The sequence below is a fragment of the Neocloeon triangulifer genome, unplaced genomic scaffold (assembly GCF_031216515.1).
Source record: "Neocloeon triangulifer isolate White Clay Creek 2 clone unplaced genomic scaffold, ASM3121651v1 ptg000002l, whole genome shotgun sequence".
Taxonomy (NCBI): domain Eukaryota; kingdom Metazoa; phylum Arthropoda; class Insecta; order Ephemeroptera; family Baetidae; genus Neocloeon; species Neocloeon triangulifer.
In genome coordinates, this window is record NW_026775545.1 from 499,555 (window position 1) to 527,215 (window position 27,661).

The window sequence follows — 27,661 nt, forward strand, 5'->3', positions numbered from 1 at the left end:
GGCATTTCAACATGAAAACCAATGAAAACGATAGGGAATAATATTTTACTTTGGATAAACTGATCTTTTAATAAATCTGAAACTTTTAGATTAAAATAAAGTAAAAATTGGAATTACGAATGATGACAATTCTTACATTTTAATTCATTCTAGTTGATAAATGATAATTTTGATAAAAGATAAATTTTATAAAATTTAGAGCCATAAAAAAAGCTTTTTTCCAAAATGGAGAATGTTGAATATTGTATTTAAAAATAATGATAAAAAATAGAAAAAGGCAATTCCAATTCATTATAGGAGATATTTACATACTGATTTGAACCAAAGCCGTGCTTCGGTTCGACTGCTGCAGAGGATTGATGAAAATGCGGCGTTTCAGCCTCTTTTTCGCGCGCAAACTCTCTTTCTTCCCTTCATCATTCTCTCCAGTGTCGCGGCCGGGCGCACGTTTTTTAATATTGCCTGGTGCGCGCCGCCGAATGTATATGTATTTGTCATAGAAAATGGGCTCGCGCCGGAAAAAAAAAATCGCAAGCGAGCGCGAGATGACGCGTGGTGATTAATAATGCGCCCTGTGCGAATTCCGAGAGAGCGGCGCGCGAGAGCTCTTTAGCACCCGACTCGCAACACACCAATTTGTTTGCAAAAAAATATATATAAAACGGCCACTCGCTTTTGCACATGGACCTGACAGAGCGAAAGAGGTGAAACGCAAGCTGAATAAAAGTTGAACGGAAAAATAATAATAATTTTAATTAACAAGAAAAGATCTAAGAAATCGGCTCCATTCTTTTTAAATTATTTATTTATTAAAAAATTTTGAATTAATTTTATTTACAATGAAACTGCATCAGTAATTATATTAAAATTGGATTTGAAAATTAATTATTTGTTTTTCATAATAATATTTAAAATATATAATTGAGAAATGATTTAAATACAAAAAAAATATAAAAGCAATTTTAATTAAAATAATTAGTTCTATTATTTGCACAATTGTTTTTACATTCTTTTCCTAAAAATATAAACGCTCAAAATCTTCATAAAAAAATATGAAATTAGCATTTGGGTTTTGATAAAATTTTCATGAAATATTTCACTTCTATCAATAATCTTCCCTATCTTGACCATTCTTTGAGCATTTAATTAACAAATCACTCGCGTGGCATAGACTTCAAGTGGTTTATGAAAGTTTTTGACGAGTTTGATTGACGTTCGAGGCGGCGAATCTATTTTGGTGGAATTTCAATTACAAGACGGGCGCGTAACACGTCTATTACCGTGGTTTCTCGATCAGGAAACGAGTCCGGTGCGTGCCGTCTATCGATCTGCCACTTTATCATTTCGAGGGTGGAACGAGCGGGTCTGCTTTCGCTCTCTCTCTCACTTTTTCTACTCTTTTCCAGCAGCGGCCAAAAATATTTGATGAATTTTCCGCTGCGACGAGATGGAATTTGCTCTCTCTCTCTCATCCGCCTAGCAGAGAGAACAAAAATGGAATTGCATCGCTTAGAGAAGAGCTGGGCGCCGAAAACGACGTACGGACGGGGCACGTGAACTACCTGTTTACGCGCCGAAAGTGCTTTTTCGGCGCCGCCACTTTTATGGCACCGTGCGTCGTGCCAACGCCGAGCAAGAGAGAAAGGCCGACACGAAATTGCGCCAAAATCGAAGCCATTCCGGTCGAGGTGGAATTCGCCTCTGTTCTCAGCGCAATTTCGGCCAAATTGGTCTGAGAATTTTTTTCAGTATTTTTTTTTTTTTTAAGAATTTATCAAACATTCAGTTATTGATAATTACATTTTTGGAAGTTAATTAATGTGGACAAAACGGCAGAATTTTATTAAACTTCCAAGATTTGGCAAACTCTTTAGTCTAATAACAAAAATAAGTTTAAAATTTCTCACACATTTTTGCAGGAGGTAGTTAAATAACGAATTTATAAAATTTTTGATTTTTTAATACCAGTTTCGAAATTTTAGTTAATTATGTACACAAGTGAGGGGACATTGTAAGACTAGATTATGATTTATTTGAAATATTTTAACTTAAAATTTTGTGGGCAAATCGTTTTACAGACATCTCTGTTATTTTCTCATATCAAAACTGATGACTTTTTCTTGATGATCAGCCATCAAGGCATTTGAATATGGTGTATTCTTTTAATCATTTAATAAAATTATTCTGACATCCGCGATCCAAGAAAAGCAATTTTTTATAAAAATATTTTCTATCATGAGCTGAGTATGATTTTCTTGAATATATTTCTTTACTAGAAGAAATTTTACCAGTAACATTTTTGTAAAACTAAAAAAATGCAAATATTATCTAATATTATTAACACTAAATAAACATAATAAGTAAAAAAATGAAAAAATACAATAAATGTGTCTCAATATCTTGTTAAAAATTATAAATTTATTAAAAATAAAATATTATCATCTTGTACATTTAATACTTTATAAACGACGACGGTGATTACAAAATTAAAGTTTTACTATCTAAGAAATACAATAAAATTTATCCTTTTGAATACAGTTTTGAGTTTAAGCAACCATTTATGCTTGTCCATTCTCCCTGCAAAGCATCTCGTATCATTAATTACGTCAGTAATAATTTTGGAAGTTTTCGAACGCGCGCGCCGAAAACAAAGCGCAAATGGGTTAACAAAGCGCGCTGTGCAGCTGCTTAATTCGGGAGCGAGATAATCAGCGTGTGGATATATTTTTTGACGGCAACAACAAAGCGAGAGATAATTCGCACGTGCACCCAAACACTGGCGAAGAACGTGTGTGCGTGTCGGGCGCCGATTTGCAATTAGCTCTCTCTGTGATCTGCGCGCCTTGTTATTTTTCAATGTTAATTACACACGCGCGCGCGCTCACTCCGCATGCACAAACATCCGAATCGCTCCCGCATAATACACTCGGCGCTACTTTCACAACCACGAAGCCTTTCCCTCTCATGCGTTTATCTCGAATCGGGATCTATACACGTAATAAATTATAATTTACACACGCGCCCGTCCAGAAAGCAGAGCCGAAAAAAAGGAAAATTTCTGCTCGCATGCTGACCGGAATATTTTTCCTGCACGGCTGAGAATTTTTGGCAAAGGGTTGAACGCCGTCCGAGCTAATTACTTTCGCTAAACAGCATTTTATTACTCACGGTAACGCGAAAATAGCATGAAAGCTTATTGTTTTCTGGAAAACATTACGCTGCTGGAGAACTTAAAAAGAAATAAAGTTTTAAGAGTCGAGAGGTCAATTATTTTGTAATCGAACAGAAATAATTTGTTATTGCAATTTGAAGGATAAGAAGGATTCTGATAATTTTTACAGTTTTGATTGAATTTTGATTGCACAAAATCATTATTATTATTGTTGATTATTTATTCTTCTCAGTCAATACAAAAAACAAAAATTTAAAATGGAAAAAAAAGAGAAGAAAGGGTTAACAACTTGCTTATAACTTATAAATGCAAATCGTCAGTATTTTGGAAAAATTTATTTCATTTTTATTCCAACCTGATGCAAAAGCACGATATTGAGAAGCAGCTGACAATAATTTTTTAAATAACGACTTGAAAACACCACTGTTATATAATCTGTACTTTTTTAACTCTTTAATTGAAGCTTCATGAAGCACATAGCAAAGAATGTAATTTTATTTAACCGCAAATAAATCTATACTTTTGAAAACCTGCCTTAAATTTGAGCACAGTTTGAAAGTGCAAACCTATGGAAAATTTAATGCGGCAAAAGGGGTTTCTGCTTTAATTGATTTTTTCGTGAGTGATGCCCGAGATTTAGCCGTTTCGGTGGTTAAACAAGCCGGGACGAGAGTCAACCTTTTTGGCCGTGACAGCGGCTTGAAGCAGCGCGAACCCCCACATTTATTTGCGTCTCGGTGACGTTGAAAAAGCGGCGGCGGCGGCGGCGTCGGCGTTGTCCTCGCTGAAGAGAAATTAGGTGGATGGAGAGGGTGGCAAAGATAATATTGCGATGGCAGCACTCACGATAAAGATGTGTGACGTCATGCGGGCGCACAATATAAGAGAGACCGACGCCCCGCAGCACACGCGGCAAGAAAAATGAGCGAGTGACAAACCCCTCGGCTGACAAAACGCCCATGCGACGAGAGACAAAAAGGGGAGAAGGTATGGCAAAAAATAAAATGAAATATATAAGAAGGAGGGAAACGTTTCCGGAAAAAGTTTTTCAGAATAAGTTCTTGGACATTAGGTTAAGGGAAAATATTATTGAAATACAATTAAAAAAAAGGACACTTTTAAAGATCCTCTCCGGTCAAGTGTATTGCTCTCTATTCTGAAAGATTGCTAAATTTTGAGTATATCTTGTGAAAACACTATTTGAAAATTCCAAACCGTTGCGTCTCAATCAAAAGAAACCTAAATACGAGAGATTCGCGCGAAAAACGTTTGAGAATTGATTAGCCAATCAGATCCATCAGTTTTTTCCAAAAACTGCAGGTTTTTGTCACTTGTGGCGCTGCGATCGCTGATTTTGCCAAGTTTTCTGCATCGCCGTGGGGCATTGGTGGCAAAATCAGCGATCGCAGCGCCAATGTGACCAAATTCTGTAGTTTTTGGAACAAACTGATGGATCTGATTGGAAGCTCAATTCTCACACGTTTTTCGCGCGAATCACTCGTATTTAGGTTTTCTTTTGATTGAGACGCAACGGTTTGGAATTTTCAAATAGTGTTTTCAGTTTTCACCAGATATATTCGCAATTTAGCAATCTTTCAGAATAAAGAGCAATACAAATGCCCGGAGTGGTTCTTTAATTTTTGTATCTGAAACAAATTTCTATAACTACCTCACAAACTGATTATGGAATAGAGCTTTGGAAGTTTTTATCTTGAGCTGATTTCAAGTTTCAAGCATAATGATATTATAATATTAAGTATAGCCAATAAAACATAAGTGCAAACGCATTCAGTAAGCCAATTGACATGGTTAACATTTTGGAATATTTTTTTCAGTATTTTTGAGTTTTCTTAATAAAATTAATGATATTAATGTTAAGCCACAAAATTATTTAAAATTGAAGAAAAGACGATAATTATAAAGTAATAAAATTAAAAGTTCATAATTAAATAATGAAATTATTCTCATTAAATATAATCATTATATTAGCAAATTAAGAATAAAACGGTAAAAATTTATTGAAAAAAACCTTAAATAGTAATATATTAAAATCTATTTATTATAAAAACATTACTATGTTTTAATTGAGTGATAAACAAGATGGTGCTCTGGGACTGCTTAGCAAATACGAAAAATTTCGGCTCAGCAAAATTGCTGCTTGGTTTTTGTGTGCGTGCGTGTGTATTTATGTATCTCTGGTTTTTGCGCCAGCAACGCAGCTTCAGCTCGATGTGTTTAATTAAAACTTGCTGATGACAGAAACGAGCGAGAGCGAAGAGTGCGCGCTTTATGCTCTCTCGCCGCGTATGAAAAGAGAGCTAGCGAAAAGAAGCCTCCGATGTTTGCCATTTTAATTTGCGCACCCCTCGCTCGCTCGCTCCGACTCGGGTGCGGGCGAAAGAAAAAGCTGCTGATGCCGCGCGCCGCTCATTACGCCGAAAAGATTTTTCCACCCTAGCTCGGGCCCGCGCCTAATTGACTTATTGGCCAGTAAAGTGATTAAGCCGCGCGCGCGGCTGCTTTTTATCGCGAAACAATAACAATCCGTTTGCAGCCGAAACGCAGCATCAGCACACGATGGATTCTGTGCCCGATTCACACAGCGTAAATTGCCTTCGTTAACAACCCCAGTCGGAAAGTGAAATTTGAAATTTGAAGCCAGTGCACCAGCTTTTGACCCGGCTCATGTTGTAACCATTTTCAACTGACTTAAGGCTTACATAATTTGATAATTTACGAAAATTTTCAATTAACTGATATTTGCACTATAAATATGCTAAGTGAAACAAATAAAATAACAAAATAAGGATGATTATTTGAGGGTGGATCCAGGAATGATTTGGGTGTGATTGTTGATGAAAAGTTACCATTTTGAAATTCATGTATGTTGTTGGGGTTGGAAAAAGGTGCTTCCTCCTAAATTTTCAGCTAAAAATATTGGGTGCTTTTCCGGGAAATCAGATTTTTCCAAAAACACTAAAATACCAATATCTCTGCTCCTACTAAGAATAAACGTATGCTCTTTTCACGTTCAGACGTAACTTTTTACGCCCGACAACTTTGCCATTGACAAATTTTGCGTAGGTCAAAGGTCAAGGTCACTAAATTGCAAATTTCACTTTTAAACGCAATTTTCGCAAAAAAGCACCCCTCAGATTTTTTTCGCAGTATACGAAAAAATGTAGCCCCAAGTGTTTAAAACAAAATACTTGATTTTCAGAATGGTAACTTTTACTGTTAAATTTATAACACTAACTAAATATTAAAAAACAGTGAAAAATCACTTTTCCGCAATAGAAATTAATTTTCAACCAGCGATAACTCTGTTTCTGTTACAGAAACGACAAAATGTGTAATGACAAAACGTGTTTGTCTTGACTTTCTGCATCCAACCATGTATCAGTCAAGAAGGTCAGGTCACCTAAGGTCATTGACCTCGGTGACCTGTGACCTTTAAACACGATTTTGCAAGTTTTTTGTGTAGGAAATAATAAAACCTATTTAAATTTTGAAAAATAATTTCAAAAATTAGCAACATCGTGTTTAAAGGTCACAGGTCACCGAGGTCAATGACCTTAGGTGACCTGACCTTCTTGACTGATACATGGTTGGATGCAGAAAGTCAAGACAAACACGTTTTGTCATTACACATTTTGTCGTTTCTGTAACAGAAACAGAGTTATCGCTGGTTGAAAATTAATTTCTATTGCGGAAAAGTGATTTTTCACTGTTTTTTAATATTTAGTTAGTGTTATAAATTTAACAGTAAAAGTTACCATTCTGAAAATCAAGTATTTTGTTTTACACACTTGGGGCTACATTTTTTCGTATACTGCGAAAAAAATCTGAGGGGTGCTTTTTTGCGAAAATTGCGTTTAAAAGTGAAATTTGCAATTTAGTGACCTTGACCTTTGACCTACGCAAAATTTGTCAATGGCAAAGTTGTCGGGCGTAAAAAGTTACGTCTGAACGTGAAAAGAGCATACGTTTATTCTTAGTAGGAGCAGAGATATTGGTATTTTAGTGTTTTTGGAAAAATCTGATTTCCCGGAAAAGCACCCAATATTTTTAGCTGAAAATTTAGGAGGAAGCACCTTTTTCCAACCCCAACAACATACATGAATTTCAAAATGGTAACTTTTCATCAACAATCACACCCAAATCATTCCTGGATCCACCCTTGATCAAAAACATTATCAGTGGTTGCTGTTCCAGTCATTTTTTGGATTATCAGTAGATAAATTGTTAGAGAGATTAACATAAATCAAAGATTAATTGGTAAATGAAAAATATTCAAATAAATTTTAATATTCTTAGTCAGGTTAATCCGCATATTTGGGTACAATGCTTATTAAAAAATTTTAAATAAATATTATTTAGATACAACTTGCTACTCTAAAATTTTACAAGTAATATAAAATATAAAAATTTAAATTTAAATTTAATTTTAATTTAAATTTTATTTCTTAATTTTTTGTTTTGTTATATTTATTATATTTTACGTGCATTTACAAAGTATAAAAATGTTAGCTATTTAGATGTATATTTACAAAGCTAATAATATTGTTTTAACACCAAATTAATAAAAAATTCAAAACAAATTATATAATTAATCGCTCCTAGCATTAGAATTTACAAGATTTAGTTTTAAATTAACTATCATCGTTCGGTGTATGTCTTAATTAATCAATTCATTATATCCCGAAAGCAATCATAATTCAATAAATGTTTTTAAAAAGAGAGCTTATTTAATATTAATTCATAATTCATAATGTTATTATCATGATCGAGGCAGAATCCGCTCCTTTGCTTGTCGCGCTTGTATAATAATTTGCCTGAATCTATTCGATTGGAGTTGAGATTCACTCAGTTTGTGGGCTCGTTAAAAAAGTTTGTTAGTTCTCATAAGTTCTATACTGAGGAGGAATATGTAAATTTCAAAAATAACTTGTAATTATGTCAATTTCTTTTCTTTTCTCTGCTGTACATTTCCTTGACAAAATTGTAAATAAGTGGGTCGCACGGGAGATATTACAAGTGATTACATTCCATAATACATTGCAATAATAATAATGATAAATATTGCATGATAATTTTCAAAAAATTTCTTCTTTTATCATAAGTTATTTTTTATATTATTTGTGTGCTACCACAAGATTGAATATTTTCCATTAATTCCTTGTGTTTGCTGCACACCGGTGCGGTCGTGTGCTTCTCATCAAAGTTACATCAAAAGGATAATGGCATGCTGGACACACAGTCGCATCACAAAATAACATATCCACTTTTGATCCGGCGGTGGCGACGCCCGAATTATTTATCCGGCGCCCCGCTTGCGAGAGCAGCGAATTTATCGCCTTTATTGACTTGTTGGTCGCCGACGCTGCAGCTTAATTGATTATTCGCTCGCTATTAACACACGCGCCGCTCAAACGTCGTCGTCACCCTGTGTATTTATTTATATTTACGGGATACACAGAGTCTTGTCGCCGGCGCGCAACTTATTGATCATATCGCTTTTTCTCTCATGTGATTGTTGCTCTCTGGACCAGCCGCTTTTTACGTGACTGAAGTTAGCGATAGCGATAGCGATGCTAGCTACAGAAAAAAGCAGGGTGCCAACCTAAGAAATTTGGTAGTTGATATAAACACAATAATAATAGAAATAGAGTGAAACCAACCTCTCAGAAACGCAGCAGGCGGCTTAAAATATTTCTTAATGACCCATATATCAGTTCCCGTTGTAAAAAACATTTGCATTCCCATACCGGAATTAAATTAAAAAATAAATTATTTTCACCATGCACTTTGTGCGTGAAAATCAAAGTTTTCTAAATTTAACGAAAACCCACCCTCTCACGGGGTTCAAATTCACCGTACTGACGTAAAAAATGACGAGCAAGAAGAATCCGGGATAAAAAACTTTTGCATCTCAACCCTTCAACCCCTAATTTAAAATTTTAAATTTTTGAGGGGTGGTTAACGTCAAAACCCACCCTCTCAGTAACAAGTTATGTGGCTTAAAATGTTCCTCTTTGACCCTGTTATCAGTTTCAAATGTAAAAAACATTTGCATCCCCATACCGGAATTAAATTAAAAAATAAAAGATTTTCACCCTGCACTTTGTGCGCGAAAAAATAAAATATTCTAAATTAAACTAAAACCCACCCTCTTACGAGGTTCATATTCACCATTCTGACGTAAAAAATGACAAGAAACAAGATTTCGCGCTGAAAAACTTTTGCATGACACCCCTTCATCCCCTATTTTCGAAATATAAAATTTGAGGGGTGGTTTCGGTCAAAACCCACCCTCTCAGTAACAAGTTATGTGGCTTAAAATGTTCCTATTTGACCCTGTTATCAGTTTTCAATGTAAAAAACATTTGCATCCCCATATCGGAATTAAATTAAAAAATAAAAGATTTTCACCCTCCACTTTATCCGTGAAAAATCAATGTTATCTAAATTTAAGTAAAACCCACCCTCTCACAGGGTTCATATTCACCATTCTGACGTAAAAAATGACAAGAAACAAGATTTCGAGCTGAAAAACTTTTGCATGTCACCCCTTCATCCCCTAATTACAATTTTAAAATTTTAAGGGGTGGTTTCGGTCAAAACCCACCCTCTCAGTAACAAGTTATGTGGCTTAAAATGTTCCTCTTTGACCCTGTTATCAGTTTCAAATGTAAAAAAAATTTGCATCCCCATACCGGAATTAAATTAAAAAATAAAAGATTTTCACCCTGCACTTTGTGCGCGAAAAAATAAAATATTCTAAATTAAACTAAAACCCACCCTCTTACGAGGTTCATATTCACTATTCTGACGTAAAAAATGACAAGAAACAAGATTTCTAGCTTAAAAACTTTTGCATGTAACCCCTTCATCCCCCAATTTCAATTTTAAAATTTTGAGAGGTGGTTTCGGTCAAAACCCACCCTCTCAGTAACAAGTTATGTGGCTTAAAATGTTACTCTTTGACCCTGTTATCAGTTTCAAATGTAAAAAACATTTGCATCCCCATACCGGAATTAAATTATAAAATAAAAGATTTTCACCCTCCACTTTATCCGTGAAAAATCAATGTTATCTAAATTTAAATAAAACCCACCCTCTCACGGGGTTCATATTCATAATACTGACGTAAAAAATGACGAGAAACAAGATTTAGAGCTAAAAAACTTTTGCATGTCACCCTTTCATCCCCTATTTTCAATTTTAAAATTTTGAGGGGTGGTTTCGGTAAAAACCCACCCTCTCAGTAACAAGTTATGTGGCTTAAAGTGTTTCTCTTTGACCCTGTTATCAGTTTTCAATGTAAAAAACATTTGCATGTTCATACCGGAATTAAATTAAAAAATAAAAGATTTTCACCCTGCACTTTGTGCGCGAAAAAATAAAATATTCTAAATTAAACTAAAACCCACCCTCTTACGAGGTTCATATTCACTATTCTGACGTAAAAAATGACAAGAAACAAGATTTCTAGCTTAAAAACTTTTGCATGTAACCCCTTCATCCCCTAATTTCAATTTTAAAATTTTGAGAGGTGGTTTCGGTCAAAACCCACCCTCTCAGTAACAAGTTATGTGGCTTAAAATGTTACTCTTTGACCCTGTTATCAGTTTCAAATGTAAAAAACATTTGCATCCCCATACCGGAATTAAATTATAAAATAAAAGATTTTCACCCTCCACTTTATCCGTGAAAAATCAATGTTATCTAAATTTAAATAAAACCCACCCTCTCACGGGGTTCATATTCATAATACTGACGTAAAAAATGACGAGAAACAAGATTTTGAGCTGAAAAACTTTTGCATGTCACCCCTTCATCCCCTAATTTCAATTTTAAAATTTTGAGGGGTGGTTTCGGACAAAACCCACCCTCTCAGTAACAAGTTATGTGGCTTAAAATGTTCCTCTTTGACATTGTTATTAGTTTCAAATGTAAAAAACATTTGCATCCCCATACCGGAATTAAATTAAAAAATAAAAGATTTTCACCCTGCACTTTGTGCGCGAAAAAATAAAATATTCTAAATTAAACTAAAACCCACCCTCTTACGAGGTTCATATTCACCATTCTGACGTAAAAAATGACAAGAAACAAGATTTCGAGCTAAAAAACTTTTGCATGTAACCCCTTCATCCCCTAATTTCAATTTTAAAATATTGAGTGGTTGTTTTGGTCAAAACCCACCCTCTCAGTAACAAGTTATGTTGCTTAAAGTGTTTCTCGTTGACCCTGTTATCAGTTTTCAATGTAAAAAACATTTGCATCCCCATACCGGATTTAAATTATAAAATAAAAGATTTTCACCCTCCACTTTATCCGTGAAAAATCAATGTTATCTCAATTTAAATAAAACCCACCCTCTCACGAGGTTCATATTCACCATACTGACGTAAAAAATGACGAGAAACAAGATTTTTAGCTAAAAAACTTTTGCATGTCACCCCTTCATCCCCTATTTTCGAAATTTAAAATTTCAAGGGGAGGTTTACGTCAGAACCCACCCTCTCAGTAACAAGTAATGTGGCTTAAAATGTTCTTCTTTGACCCTGTTATCAGTTTCCGCTTTAAAAAACATTTGCATTCCCATACCGGAATTAAATTAAAAAATAAAATATTTTCACCCAGCATTTTGTGCATGAAAAATTAAAATTTAAGTTATGTGGCTCAAAATTTTCCTCTTTTACCCTTCTATCAGTTTGTCCGTCATATCAAACATTTGCATCCCCATACGGGAATTTTGAAATAAATTTTAAATACATTTTAACTAATTATCGTTTTGAGGTAGAACTTCTTTACGGAGGGTGGGTTCGTGGTGATTATAAAGACTTTTTCCATGATAGTATTGGTGATCTTCAAGCTATTAATTGTTTTAGAAAAAAAAATTATCTTTCTGTACGTGTTTCGGCTGCTGGCTGCTGCCATAATTCATGAGCTGTGAAATTTTTTTGAATACAATTACTACACAAAATAATTTTTTCATCAATACAGTAATTTGTTGTAAACGCTTTTTATATCCATTTTTTACAAAAATTTGAATTATAAAATAATTTTGAAGCTCATGAATTATGTTTGCTGGCGCATCATAAACATATTGTTGTATTGTCATATTATTTTTGGCTAACATTAAGCAACTCGAAAAACACAATCCGACTTAAATTCAAATTATTTATCCGCGCCTTCTCAATTTTTTTCGCGAGGAAACAACAATCAAACCCTTTTCTCCTCAAATATTTTGTTTTATATTAGGCCTCATCCCCAAATGATATTATAATAATATTAATCAATTTTTTCCTCGTGATTTTTTTTTTTCAAATTTTTGGGTTAGAATAATGAAAAAAAGAAATTATGATATTCTTATATGTTTCACGGAAAAATCAATCAACCAATTTCAAACCACAACGGTCCATTATTCATATAATTTTCGCACATATCTGTTCAGCCATATTTCTAGATTTTTCTACGAAAAATCTGTTGCGTGGGCCCCATTTATTATTCCTTTTTTTTTATTAATATTAAGCAATCTCTACAAGTCTACAGGTTGAAAAATTTTCACTTTTTTTACTTTTAAATATTTAAATAACTGTAGAATGCACTCTAGGGTGAGATGGTATTCAATGGAATTTATGAATGATATAAATTTCTTTCAGGTTAAGAACGAATAATTTTGTATACGTACATATTTTACTCTTGTTAAGATAAGTTTTTCTTGAACAGTTTCAGTAAAACCTTTTGCAGAAAAAATATTTAATAATTATTTATTTTGGTTGTTTAACAGTCCATTTTTGAAAGTTGATTAGTAAAAAATTAATACACGAACGAGGCCGTTTAAAAAAAAGAATGCTATTTTAAGCAATAACAATAATTTACAGATTGATACAATAATTTCAGGTGTGGGGATGCAATAGATATTCTCTACAGAAACTGAAACAGGGGTCAAACTGTAACATTTTGAGTCAGTTTTTGGTTGCCGCAGAGGGTGGGTTCTTGACGAAACAACTATAAAAAATTTTTGGAATAAGCAGCGAAAGAGGTGAGATGAAATCATTTTTTTATCTCAGATTCTTCTTTCTCGTCATTTTTTATTATGACAAACTTGTGAATATGAATTCTATAAGAGGATGGGCTTCACTAAGATTTAAAAAAAAAAATTCAAAAGTGAAAATCTATAAATTATTCTTATATTCAGTAAGAAGGATGCATTTGATATTCCCCACGAAAACTGATAAAAGAGTCAAAGAGTAACATTGAAGGTCGTAGTTTTGGTGCCTAAAAGGGTGGGTTATTGCCGAAACCACCCCTCAAAATTTTAAAATTGAAATTAGGGGATGAAGGGGTGACATGCAAAAGTTTTTTAGCTCGAAATCTTGTTTCTTGTCATTTTTTACGTCAGAATGGTGAATATGAACCTCGTAAGAGGGTGGGTTTTGGTTTAATTTAGAATATTTTATTTTTTCGCGCACAAAGTGCAGGGTGAAAATCTTTTATTTTTTAATTTAAATCCGGTATGGGGATGCAAATGTTTTTTACGTCGAAAAATGATAACAGGGTCAAAGAAGAACATTTTAAGCCACATAACTTGTTACTGCGAGGGTGGGTTTTGTCCGAAACCACCCCTAAAATTTTAAAATTCGAAAATAGGGGATGAAAGGGTGACATGCAAAAGTTTTTTAGCTCGAAATCTTGTTTTTCGTCATTTTTTACGTTAGGATGGTGAATATGAACCCCGTGAGAGGGTGGGTTTTATTTAAATTTAGATAACATTGAATTTTCACGGATAAAGCGGAGGGTGAAAATCTTTTATTTTTTAATTTAATTCCGGTATGGGGATGCAAATATTTTTTACATTGAAAACTGATAACAGGGTCAAAGAAGAACATTTTAAGCTACATAACTTGTTACTGAAAGGGTGGGTTTTGACCGAAACCACCCCTTAAAATTTTAAAATTGTAATTAGGGGATGAAGGGGTGACATGCAAAAGTTTTTCAGCTCAAAATCTTGTTTCTCGTCATTTTTTACGTCAGTATTATGAATATGAACCCCGTGAGAGGGTGGGTTTTATTTAAATTTAGATAAAATTGATTTTTCACGGATAAAGTGGAGGGTGAAAATCTTTTATTTTATAATTTAAATCCGGTATGGGGATGCAAATGTTTTTTACATTGAAAACTGATAACAGGGTCAACGAGAAACACTTTAAGCCACATAACTTGTTACTGAGAGGGTGGGTTTTGACCGAAACAACCCCTCAAAATTTTAAAATTGAAATTAGGGGATGAAGGGGTTACATGCAAAAGTTTTTTAGCTCGAAATCTTGTTTCTTGTCATTTTTTACGTCAGAATGGTGAATATGAACCTCGTGAGAGGGTGGGTTTTATTTAAATTTAGATAACATTGATTTTTCACGGATAAAGTGGAGGGTGAAAATCTTTTATTTTTTAATTTAATTCCGGTATGGGGATGCAAATGTTTTTTACGTCGAAAAATGATAACAGGGTCAAAGAAGAACATTTTAAGCCACATAACTTGTTACTGAGAGGGTGGGTTTTGACCTAAACTATTAATATTGTGTTTGAATGAACCTCCAAATTTCTTAGGTTGGCACCCTGCTTTTTTCCGTCGCTGCTAACGCTATCGCTATCGCTAACTTCAGTCAGGTGCAACTTTTTCTCTCCCAATCGATTGCGGTTTTCTCTGATATTAAATTCATGCATTGTGACATGGAAATTCTTTTTTTTTTAGCATTTAATTTGCTCTAATTGTGAGTCCAACTTGAGCATGTTTTGGTACTAAAAGGGTTGATGTTTTGTAACATTTTGATTCTTCTTGCAATAAGTTCATATTTTTTTTTCATCAGTAACAGAATTTAATGGACAAATAATTTATAAGACAGAAGAATTTACCTCCCAAACTATTTAATTTTAACCACTAATTAATTGGAAAGATTGATTTTGTTATAAATATTATTAATTTTTTTTTAAATAATGTTAACTTTAAAAGAAATTTAAACTTGAACGTTGATAAGTTGAATTGGAATAAAATTATATAAAAAAAACTATTGATTTTAAATAATTATAATTGTAAATGTTTAGTTAAAAACATGATAAAACAAAAAATAAAGATAAAAATTTACTTATTAATTATAATTAATATTATCATATTAACAAATTTGTTACTTGTAACAAAATTTTTTCACTTCCAAGCACTAAATATTTCTTCTCTTTGACATGAAAAAAGTACCAATCCTCTATTTAGCCCTGCAACACGCATGGGCGTGCCTGCGCAACATCAACAACCCCAATCCGAGGCACGTGGTCGGCAAAAACCACGTTGTCTGGCGGAGGCTCCGGAGCGCCTTGGTGCACCCTCTGTGCGACTTTTCCGCAATTTCCACCCTCTGCCCTTGTTGGTGGCGCTCTCACGCGGAGGGTGGCCGAGTTTGGAGGCGGCAGGGGTTGCCAGGGGTAACGCGGGAAGCCCGCTTTTGAGCCGGCAGGGGATGCGGCGTCGCCATGGCGACGGCAAAGATCCGACACGGACCGACCGCCCGCCCGCTCGCTGGCAATAAATAGAACGCAAAATCCATACCTGGCCAACGTATTAATTTACCTGCGGCGATATCCCGCGCAACTTCAAAGGCCGCGCGCGTGAATCACGGCCGAAATTTGCCCAGCCCGAATATAGTTTGCGGTGGAAAAAAAAATATACACAAAATTTCCCAACTTCTTTCATAATTCATTGCGGCTGAAAGTGTTTTCGCAAATCCTAATGCTCTTCTCTTTTTTTTCTGTTTTCAGGTAAGTGACGGCGGATTTTGCGCTTTTGGACTTTTCCGAGCCGTGAGTTAAAAATTGAACGAAGCCATTTTTCGACGCGCGTGAAAAATTCACAATGCTTTTAGCGCCGAGGATTTTTTTCCAAACAGAGAAATCCTTATCTCCCGTAGGAGCGAGAAATTCATAAAAATGTAGCACGCAGGCAGGTAAAGTTTGGAAATTTTTCCAGCCGTCTCGTAAATGTCAAATATAACGAGGCCACGCTGTTTTCCGACAAACATTTACGAGAGACGAGCGCTCTCTCGCTGGCTGGCTCATTTTGCGCGGCGTAATTGGCCGGTGCCCCGGGGGCCTCGGTCGCCAACTATGGCATCGGATGCAGTCTCGAGACTGGCAGATAGCGAGCGAGAGCAGAGAGCGCCAAAGTGGCAAAACTTTGCTCTGCCACTTAAGAAGTAATCCTCGGACCACCGAGGGTCGGCACGAATATTATAAAATAATCATCGCGCGCGCCGACAGCGACCGACGCGACACCGGCCCCTCTGAACCGCCCTATGAAAATTTCACGCGAGCTGCTCTTACCGTCTGGACTTTGGGAATTGCCCTTAATGCAATTTTGATTTACTAGAGAAACCACTTATAGACGGAAGGGCAAATATTTTTCAAATGATTCAATTTTCTGCAAATTGAGTTTAATTTCTTATCCTTTGTTTATAATTCTGAGCTGTTTAAATAAAAGAAAATACTAAAAAGTAATATATTTTACAGCAATTGTATAAATTATCTTAACTTATGATTAATATTTTGATTAATTTTTGTTACATAAATAAGTTTCTATCTAGAAAAGTTTTATTATATAAATTATGTATGAATTGAACTCGTCTTCCTATTATAATTATAAGAAAAAACACAAATAAATCTATGAAATTAAGATAAATAATTACATAATTAAGTAAAAACAGTATCTAGAACGTTCTTGAAAAATTAATGAGTTGTTTAACTAATTCCATCCATGATTTTAATAGTTAGAATAAATTTAAATTATATTTTTTAGTTCAAATGCGTCACGTATAAAGTTGATGGAATAGATGGTTGCATTTATATTTATTTTCCATCCAATCAAATTGCAATGGCACGAAAAGTGGTGAATTTTTGCAAGGACGTGGCGCCACGACGCGTGCAAAATGGCAAACTGCTGCTCGTCCTGCCTTGTTGGCAGAGAATTAAGAATTTTATTGATTTTGCTCCATTTCCCAACTGCGATTTCCATCAACAATCTAAAATACCAAACAACCTATTCAAAAATTCTACATTTCTGCGTAAGAATAGTTTTTTAAAAATTTGTTAATAAAAATCAGTTTTGGAATTATGCAACCTGCACGACTTCTGTGTCAACCGGGATGACTACCTTATAAAATTTTCTACGATTAAATTATTTAAAATTTTGCCAAACAGAAACAAAACTATATCAGCTAAAAATCTTTGGTGTTTAGAATTTTTTTATTCATAGAAATTGACGAATTCGTTTTTGGATTTTTCGGCGATGTGATTCGTGAGGCAGATTTGCGTTTTGGTTCGCTCGGGCGGGCAACACGTGTGCCTATCACGGCATATTCTGCTGCTCCGTCGGCGGAATTGTTTAAAAACCACTTGTTGTATATGCAGTGCGAGTTGGCTGGGGAGGCAGGCGGGCGGTGAGGGCGGTGGGTGGGCGAGGCAAGGGTTGGAGCCGCTCCAGGACGGTGGGTGGCTGCTGCGTGCGCAACAGCTGGGGAGGGACCTGCCCGCTCTCCATCTCGCAGCAAAAGAAAACTAATAAATACAAAACACATATACACACACGTTTCATTCCGTGTGTCTCTTTCCCTCTTTCCGCCGCACCAATTACGCGCGCGAGATGCAACTTGTTGTGGCTTCTGTCGGTGCACTCGGCTGAAAATTGTCCTCCTTTCCGTGACCACCGCCGCCGCGCACCAAACGCCCGCTCATCGATCTGGCCACGTGCAACCGCACGGTCGGCCTCTGATGATCAAAGTTTTTCCCTCAAAGCTGCAAATAATAATGCATCCAGCAGGGAATCAGTCAAGCGGAAAAAATTATGAAAAGGGTAGTCTCAAGGGACGAGGCTATAACTTGCGGCTGTGGTACAATTTCTGTTGAAAGCCAGAATCACAAACGTCATTGTTAATATTTCTAAAAATGATTAGAATATTATGGTCAAGTTTAAAATCACTGAAATGACAATAGAATGGAAATAAATTTTAATTATTATAAAATGGTAAATTTTGCTACCTGTTTTGCTCACGGTCGCTGGTTCTACTTCTTGGAACTAAAAAATAAATAAAATGAAATGAGTTTTGAGAGATTTAAAAACAGGCAAGTTAAAATTATATCAGTTTTAAAGTTAAAAAAATTACACCAAACCAATGGTCCTTTATCTAACGGTGAAAAATATTTAAAAAAATTTAATATTTAAAATGAACAAGTGCAATTTATTTTCTAATGCAATCCTCTCTTCACTGAAGGATAAAATCAGTTTTTTAATTATTCAATCAATCTCAATTTTTAGGGTGCTTTAAAAAAATTTGCCCATTAAAAAGAAATTTACACGTCAGAGCTAGAGCAAATATTCTAGCGTCTTTTTAATACAGGTCATTAGATTGGAAAATACATATTTTCTATCTAAACACTTTGAATGAGTCATTCTAGAAGGTTTACAGTAGGAATTGAATATTTATTTCCCAAAATTAAATAAATCTACCTCGAAAAATTCATAGTTGAATCTTAAATTGGTGGATTTCATTAAAATTAATAATTTGTCAGAAATTTAATATTTTATTTTTACTACTGGAATTTGATTCCATTTCAAATATTCATGAAAATAAAATAGCAATTATATAATATAAAATGACCATAAATGATTATATTAAAAGTAGCTCAACCAATTTGTAATGCATGATTTCTTTTAGCCTACAACGTTGCAATAATAGAAATAAATAATTAACATTTCACCATCATAACGCAAATAAACATAGCAATATTTGCATTTCTGATGTTTTGATTGGAAACTAATGAATAAACATTGTGAATGTATGTCAACAATAGACTCAGAATTCATAAAACATAATATGTGCTCTTTGTTTTCTATTCATCAAATAATCAGGCGGCGCTCGTTTTGCAAATCAGTCCGGCGGAAATTTTTTCCGCGAGTCGATCAAAGCGCTTTCGCGTCGGACCGAGGTATAATCCGCGGCGTGCGCAATTGAAAGAGCGACTCGCTGCAAATCCACCGTTAATCCTCAATCAACAGCGCCGACGCTGCCACGCCAATTATAAATAATTGCTAATTCCTGCAGCATTAAAATAAATTTTTCGGTGACGCGCGGTCCGCGTGGCTGTGCGTCGTTGGCGGCCGAGTGTAGTGAGTGGCTATCGATTATTCATTCACTCGCCCGCCGCCCCCAGCCGCCGCCGCCGCCGCGCCCACCTGATTTCATCCCCGGCACTCTCGAGCAGCGCGGCCCGATGATGCATGACGCATCATACGTATGAGTCCAAGGAATAATTAGAGAGGTAGCCAGGTTGCTACTGCACTCCCTAATTATAAGCATCAACCCCCGATAATGGCCGGAGCAAGGGGAGGAAACCCTCACCTGGTTCAAATGGCGCAATTAGTGAGGAAAGCGGCTTTATTCCTCTCAACGACCCATTCTAGTAATGTAGAGATTGGTTTTACAATTTAATACCGTTTAATGAGGAACTCTCGACCATATTTATTTGCTTCATTTGTGAAATTAATATTAAATTTAGAATTAAATTTTCATTAAACATGGTGAAGAAAATGCATAGCAAGTCATAATTATGATAACATAGCTAACATAACTAAGGGTTGCCTTGGACTTTCATAAATATACAACACAAATAATTATTGCAATTAAAAAAAAACACACACACAAAACAAAATTAATTAAATTAGACTAAATTTATTAAATATTCTATTTCGAAACATACAATTTTATTAAAGAGAAAAATATTAATATATTAAACATAATTTAAAAATTTATTTACATGTTTAAATTTTTATTTTACTAGTAAAATATCTAAATATATTATTTTTTATATTTTTGATGGATTACCTCCGAGTGGTAGCCAATCATGGTCCCCAGTCCAAATCTCATTCTCTTTTGGTCGTTGCTCTATCAGTTGTTCGCTTGACCACTGGCTTGTGCCGTTCGTCACCGTTGCTGATGCATTCGGCCAGATTCGTATAAAATCAACCCTCGGTGCGGCCACAGGGGCGCACTGCCGCTTCAATTATGCACCGTACGAACACCTCGCTAGATGGCTAAACAATTTAGATTGCACGCATCCTCCCTCTCCGCCGGCTTTCAATCAATGTCACGAATTCGCTGCTCCGATTAATTATTCAGCCCCCTGCAGAAAAGGGTTTCTGACAGAAGCGTTCGGCCCTGCGGCGGCCAGGCAGTCAGAAGCTCAGCTTTTTGGTCCACTTCGCGATTGACGCCTGCTGAATTAATAATTCGGGTAAAACTAATCAAAAATTATTGAGTTGGATATCTAATCAATGCTCGATGAACTGGAAAAGAAAGTCGATAAAAAACATGAAATTTTGTGAATTGTTCCAAATCACGAGCAGTTTATATGATTGAATTATTAATATTTAAACTTCATTTACAGCAAATTTGCCTAAATTTCGTTGATCTTTCATAGTGAGAAATTTTCAAAAATATTGAAACAAAATCATATTGTGCTTTGATTATTTGAAGAAAAAATCATTAGTTTTGTATTGAATGTGTATTCAATTGAAACCAATTATTTATTATTTTTGATTATTTGTCCAAATTGTTACATCTCATAGCTTAAATTCAATTGTTGAAAACAATTTATTTGGAAAGAAAAGGAATTGTTGGAAAAAACGGCACTACCATAAGCAAAATTTTGCTAAAACTTCCAAGATCAAAAAGACCCCATCCGCCTTTATTAATTTTTTTTTTTTTTTATGAAATAAATTATGTATAATTAGAATGGAAAAATAATTATGTACATTAAGCAAAGAACATTACCTGTTTAACTTGAAAATAAAATTAAATCTAATTTATTAATTTCATCTCCGATAAATTCAGAGAGCCTTATTATGTAAAGGTGTATCCATTTTATGGGCTATCCCTCACCTTAATCCTTGTTAATTAATATATTTGCGAAGTTAACTCCCAAAATCGTTCAATTAAAGTTTGTCCAAGGTGTTGAGTCCTTCTGTGTTCATTATTTAGAAGGCTTTTGCTGTCAGACGCGCCGGTTGTTTGCCGTGTCTCTCGGCGTGTCCCCTGCGAAGAGCAAGTGACGATAGTTTTATTTATCTAGCGTAATTAATTTTTAATTAGTTTCCCGAGCAAATGGATTACGGCACACAATGCTGCGCCACTCCCGTCGGGCGGTCGCTCTCTCTCTCTCGCTCGGACGGACAGACGAGTTTAATACACAGCAGCGGAGGATTAAAGCACACGTCAGCGCGGAATTAATTCCATTAACATGAGTTGCATCCCCGATTTTCGGCCTCCACATACTCGTTTGCTATTTCAGCAGAAGCAGTGCGTGTCGCTCTCGGTCGCAAAAGATAAAATCCATCGGCCGTTGACAAAAAGGGCGGAAGAGAGAGAGAGAGAAAATCCAGCAGCCAGGGATAAGCAGTGGCAGTGCTGTGGAAAAATCGTGCACGTGTTGATGGATTTATCTGCTCGATAAAACGCTGCTGCCGACGACAATAAGAGGACGGGCGAGAGAAGCACAAGAAGCAAAAGAGCGCGCGTGTTGCTTCAACGTTACGGAAAGGAGGGACATAACAAGTTGCGTCCTTCAGGAATATGTAAGGGGGGATGAAAAAAATATACGGAAAACTGTTGAAATTTTTCACTTTTTTCTGAAATATTTAGAATCTTAGTTTTAAATATTGTTCAAAATTTGTGGAAAAACCATATGTTTGAACAGTTATTTTTCTTAAACCGGGGAAGGAAATAATTGCGAATTATGTATTTGAAAAATTAATTGTTGGAGTAGGACAAAAAATATCTGAATCAATCCAAATATAAGTCATTCCCACAATTTCATGAAATTTAGCTAAAATTTAATATTAATAAATGCAAAAATTAGTACATTTTGACTAGATTAACAATAGCAGCGGGAAAGATTTGTCGATAATAAACCTAGGAAACCGCAACCTGTTGGAACAAACGACCCCCGAATGAGGGAGATGGAAGGAAAACGTGAGTGTTTTTAAAAGATGGGGGCGCAGGAAGCGGTTGATCGAAAGCAGGCCGATGAAATTTCCTGTCGAAACACAAGAGGCACAACAGGAAAGAGCGGCAGAAAGAAAAAGGAACACAGACAGCGCCCAAGTGCCGCATCCGACTTTGTTGGGCGGGTGGAGGCGGCAGGAGGACGCGCGAGAGACGACCTACTTTTTGTGTTGCAAAAGTGGAAAGTTTTCTTACGGCTCAAAATAGACCGTAATTTAGTTGAACATGCGGAAGGAAGTTAAAATTTTACTGATGGAAAAGTAAATTTAATATTAATCATAATAAACAATGAATACTAAAAAAATCAAATGTTAAACTTTTTAATTAGCATAATTAGATATAATTGAAAGAAGAAAATTACTTTTATGTAAGCAATTTGAATATTTAAGTAGTCTGAAAAATTATTTAAAGATCCTCTCCGGTCATTTGTTTTGCTCTCTATTATGAAAGATTACTAAATTTGGAGTATATCTTGTGAAAACACTATTTGAAAATTCCAAACCGTTGCGTCTCAATCAAAAGAAAACCTAAATACGAGTGATTCGCGCGAAAAACATGTGAGAACTGAGTTTCCAATCAGATCCATCAGTTTGTTCCAAAAACTGCAGGATTTGGTCACATTGGCGCTGCGATCGCTGATTTTGCCAAGTTTTCTGCATCGCCGTGGGGCATTTGTGGCAAAATCAGCGATCGCAGCGCCACGCTGTAATTTTTCCATTAATATTGGCCTAAAAACAACTTTTAAAAACGATTATTAAGGATCAAACTTTTTTTATCAATGATTTTTTTAGAAACTGGCTTTAATTAAAACTTAATTTCCATTTAATTATAAATTTAATTGATAATTTTTACTTCTTGTAGACTCTTTAATTTCATTTTGACCAAATTTATCGGCAAAAGCCACATTATTTTCGGGACACCTCAACTCAAATTACAGGCCGTTACTTTTTATCGCATTCGTCACACGGCCGGCTGGAAATAATGACCGTTGGGAACATGATGTATATTCATCGCGGCACAATGGCCGGCACTGCAAAACTATCTAGAATTACACGCGCGGCGGCGGCGGCGGCGTCGGCGCTCGACCATGCAGGCAAGTAATGTGTCGCCGGCACAAAGGGAGGTGTTACGCGAAACAGGTGGCTCAGATTACAGGGGCGTGATGATATCTCTCTAGCTGCCGTCCATCTATCTCTCACACACACTGCGCGTATTGTGCGACCAGATACACTCTCTGGTGTCCGACTGTGGGCCGCCGCCGCTGCTGCTCCGTGTTGCGTGGCGCAGGCAAAATTAATCTGGGCATCCCCTGCTTTCAGGTTTGTTACACAATGGACACCAGCGCTACATAAGAGTCTCCAAAGACTCGAGTATAGACGACGTTTCGACGCATTCTGTACGAGGATAATAAATTTTAGTCTTTTCAAGTAGCCAAAAAATAGGTAATTAGTTCACAGAATTGAAGCAGAATATTTTTTTATTTAAAAGACTTGGATCAGGCAACCCTAGGATTATAAAAAGATTTATAAATTTGTGGTTATTAATGCAAGCAATTTTGATATTTAACAGAACTGAAATTAATTTTCAGTGAGGTAGGAATAAATTAAGACTGATTTTGGGGAAAAGAATTTGTAACTTGTTAAATTTTCTTAGTAAAAATATTGAAATTTAAGAAATGCAGAAATCAGGCTTTTGCTCGTTGTTGAATAAAAACAACGAAGGAAAGCCCGATTTCTACATTTCCATGATCATCTCCTCGAGTGTCAACTTCTTCAAACAAATTGAAACTTAAAGATCCACTCCAGTCATTTGTATTGCTCTCTATTCTGAAAGATTGCTAAATTTTGAGTATATCTGGTGAAAACACTATTTGAAAATTCCAAACCGTTGCGTCTCAATCAAAAGACCTAAATACGAGAGATTCGCGCGAAAAACGTGTGAGAATTGAGTAGCCAATCAGATCATTCAGTTTTTTCAAAAAACTGCAGGTTTTTGTCACTTGTGGCGCTGCGATCGCTGATTTTGCCAAGTTTTCTGCAGCGCCGTGGGGCATTAGTGGAAAAATCAGCGATCGCAGCGCCAATGTGACCAAATTCGGTAGTTTTTGGAACAAACTGATGGATCTGATTGGCTTCTCAATTCTCACACGTTTTTCGCGCGAATCACTCGTATTTAGGATTTCTTTTGACTGAGACGCAACGGTTTGGAATTTTCAAACAGTTTTTTCACCAGATATATTTGAAATTTAGCAATCTTTCATAATAGAGAGCAATACAAATGACCGGAGTGGATCTTTAAATAAAAAAAAAATCATTAAAACTTGTCAAATTTTTTTTATATAGCTTTGCGAATCAAATTTCAATGTGATTCTGGTAGATATGTGTGGATCATCCCATGCTCTTTTATCAGATCAAAGCGAAACGAAGGTTGGCTCGGAAATCAGCTTTGTGCCTCATTATTCAGTTCAATTTGGCGGTCGAACAGGGATTTGCAAGGCAACCCCATTGTGCTTTGTATTTGAAGTTGCGTGCGACTGCAGCCGAGCAGCTAGATTAAATGGCCAAGTTGCGGTCCTTTATCCTCCAGCTGCATTTAAGTAAAAGGCGCTCACGTGATTCGCTAGCTCGCAAGGCTCAGTTTCGGCGCCACGTAATCCTTTTTAAAGCAGGATTTCGGCCAATATAATCTTTATGACCCATATAAAGAAAGAGGACCTGCAGATCTTTTGTGCAAAGTTTAATAATAATACGCGCGTCTCTCGGCAACGGGGAGTCCCTTTTCGTATATATTGAAAGCCGTGCACCTGTGTGACATATCCAGTCGGGCTTTATTGAAATTTTCATCAATCACCCGGGAGGGCGCACGAGACTCTTCAAAGAGACATCCGCGATATATTAAATTTTTGATTTTGAATAAATTTTTTGTGTGTGAATAGGTGAAATTGCACGCACGATCGGACAAATGAAATGCGCCGGCAATATTAAAACGCGACTGTCCCTCAGTGATTGGCAGCTTTTTCTCCGTTTGAATAGAAACGATTTTTGTCGTGCTGGGAAATGAGAAAAAATCCTCTTTGAACTGATGAGGCAAAATATTTACGAAATTTGAATGGAGTTTTGTGAAATTGGCAATAAAATATATGAACTGTAAAATTCAAAACCCTGAAAAGGCGATATTAATTTTTTATGAAATATGAATTTTCATCAGAGCCGATGGAAGAAAAAAAGCAGATTGTTCGAAGGGTTCGAAGAAAGAGATTTTTTATAAACATCAAAGGCAAATAAGATATAAGAATCCTTGTATAAAATCCTGATTTGGCTCTTAAAATTAATTCCTGCATGTGAAATTTTTTTTTCTGTATAAGCCAAAAATTGTCAAAAAAAGCTCAAAACCACGTAGCTTTGATAATTGTAAGGTAAAAATTACTAATAATTTTATGAAATTATCAGATATTGCGATTTAAAGTTTTATTCATCTTTCGGAAAAAAAGGATAAATTTGCTTGTAAATCCATATAACAAAAAAGTAACATTCGCTGTTTTACTATTTCCTTTCATTTTCGTATTTACAACTAAATAAAAACATTAGCTACTTTAAATAATAGTCTACTTGCTTTGTAATTTCCAGGGGCAAAGAAGCAATAATGAATACCTTGTAACGAGAAATTGTTAAATGCTCAGACTAATAACAGTGGAGAGTGCTTGGAGGAAAAATGAAGAAATGTACCGAGGCACTTTTAACGAGAATAGAAGTACTTCATAAATAATATTTGCATTGGAGCGCATTTGCCTCTTTTTTTTTTTTTTTTTTTTTTTTTTGCTCCAACTCTCAAGGAAAGATGCACATAAGCGAGCGGGCAATAAAACAATATTTTATTCATAAACTGGAACGTTTTTATTGCTGAAGCGGAAAGAGAGGGAAGAAGAGCGAAATAATTATTGTCAAGGAGCGGCAGTTGAGCTTGATAAGAAGTGGAAGTTATAGCGCGCATTATACGGCACTGCTTTCAGTGTGATGAGTTTCTTTCTCATGTTTATCTGCGCCGAGTCATCTTTAATGATAGCCCAGAGGTCCTTTTCCTTTAATCTCCTCCTTGGTTTTTTCATCGTCGCATATACGAAGGCGAGATTTGCGCGCCAAGACTCGGTGCCGTAACTAATCAGGCCGAATGAACTGCCTGGAGCGAGGCGTGTGTTATTGTGTCGCGCAAAATACAAGGTGTGCACCCTCTGAGTGTTATTATCGCCCCCGTCTGTCTCTGTGGTCATTAATTGTATTGGTTCAAGATGAAAAATTTTTTCCGCCTCTCTTGTTTGCAATTACGTGATGGAAGTTAATTTGTTCCGGAAAAAACTGCCACGAAGCCATATATTCAATTTCAAATTCAACGAAAAAAAATCTCCACCCTCCCCACGCACAAAGACGAAAAATGACAATGGAAAGCCGTAGAGTGCAAAATTAATTAGAGATCAGCAGCACAGAGAGGCGCTCGTACACGCGTTGATATATATTTTCGACCGCAAGAAGTTGCAGTGCTCACTTGACAGTCATCGGCTGCTGCCACACACGCGCGTTCCCAATTATAATCCCATATCAAAGAAGCGAAGATTTCAAAGTGCGCGTCGTCGACAAAGGCTGCTAGGAAAAGCGGCAGACAGATGCCGTTTGGTTGAGAAAGCTTTGCCGCCTCCGCATAGGTGAAGAACAGGTCGAGGCTCAAAGCACTCGATGAGATTGATCCGTTTTGCCGAAAACAGCAGTTCATTAAGTTTAAATTGATATAATTATATCTTATTGGAATAATTTGAGACCGCGTGAGGGTTTGATTTCGATAATTTGGACAGAAAATGTCATTAATAAATCAATAGGCACTTCGCAACTAGATAAAATCGAATTCTTGAAGAAATTTGTTACACTTTTTTACTTGTTTTTAACAATGTATAAAATAAAAAAAATCTTCAAAATCTCTTTGTGAAAGAAACGACGGAAATTTTGTCTGGAATTAATTTTTTTTTTCATATTTTAAAAATTACTTGCGTTGGTAAAAATTGTTTCCTGTGACAACGTTTTGCCGCCTGTATTTATTGCAACTTCTTCATTATGATCAATGTATATTTATAGACAAAATTTAAATGAAATGTTGAAGTTTCTGTACATATCGATAATTTAGGATTAATTGAAATATGGTTATGGTTTATATTATTATGATGATTATTATTAATAATAATATAAACCATAACCATAATATGGTTATGGTTTATATTATTATCTATTATTGTTATTATTATTATTATTATTATTATTATTAATAATAATATAAACCATAACCATATTACAGTTGATTAAAATATATTTAGATGTGAAATCGGACAGGCAGC

At 35.6% G+C, this 27,661-nt stretch overlaps 1 protein-coding gene across 10 annotated transcripts in view; it reads left to right on the forward strand.

Moving 5' to 3' along the window:
* The window catches only part of LOC132202622 (CUGBP Elav-like family member 4), a 310,726-nt gene that overhangs the window by 100,671 nt on the left and 182,394 nt on the right, over window positions 1-27,661 (forward strand). The window lies entirely within an intron of this gene.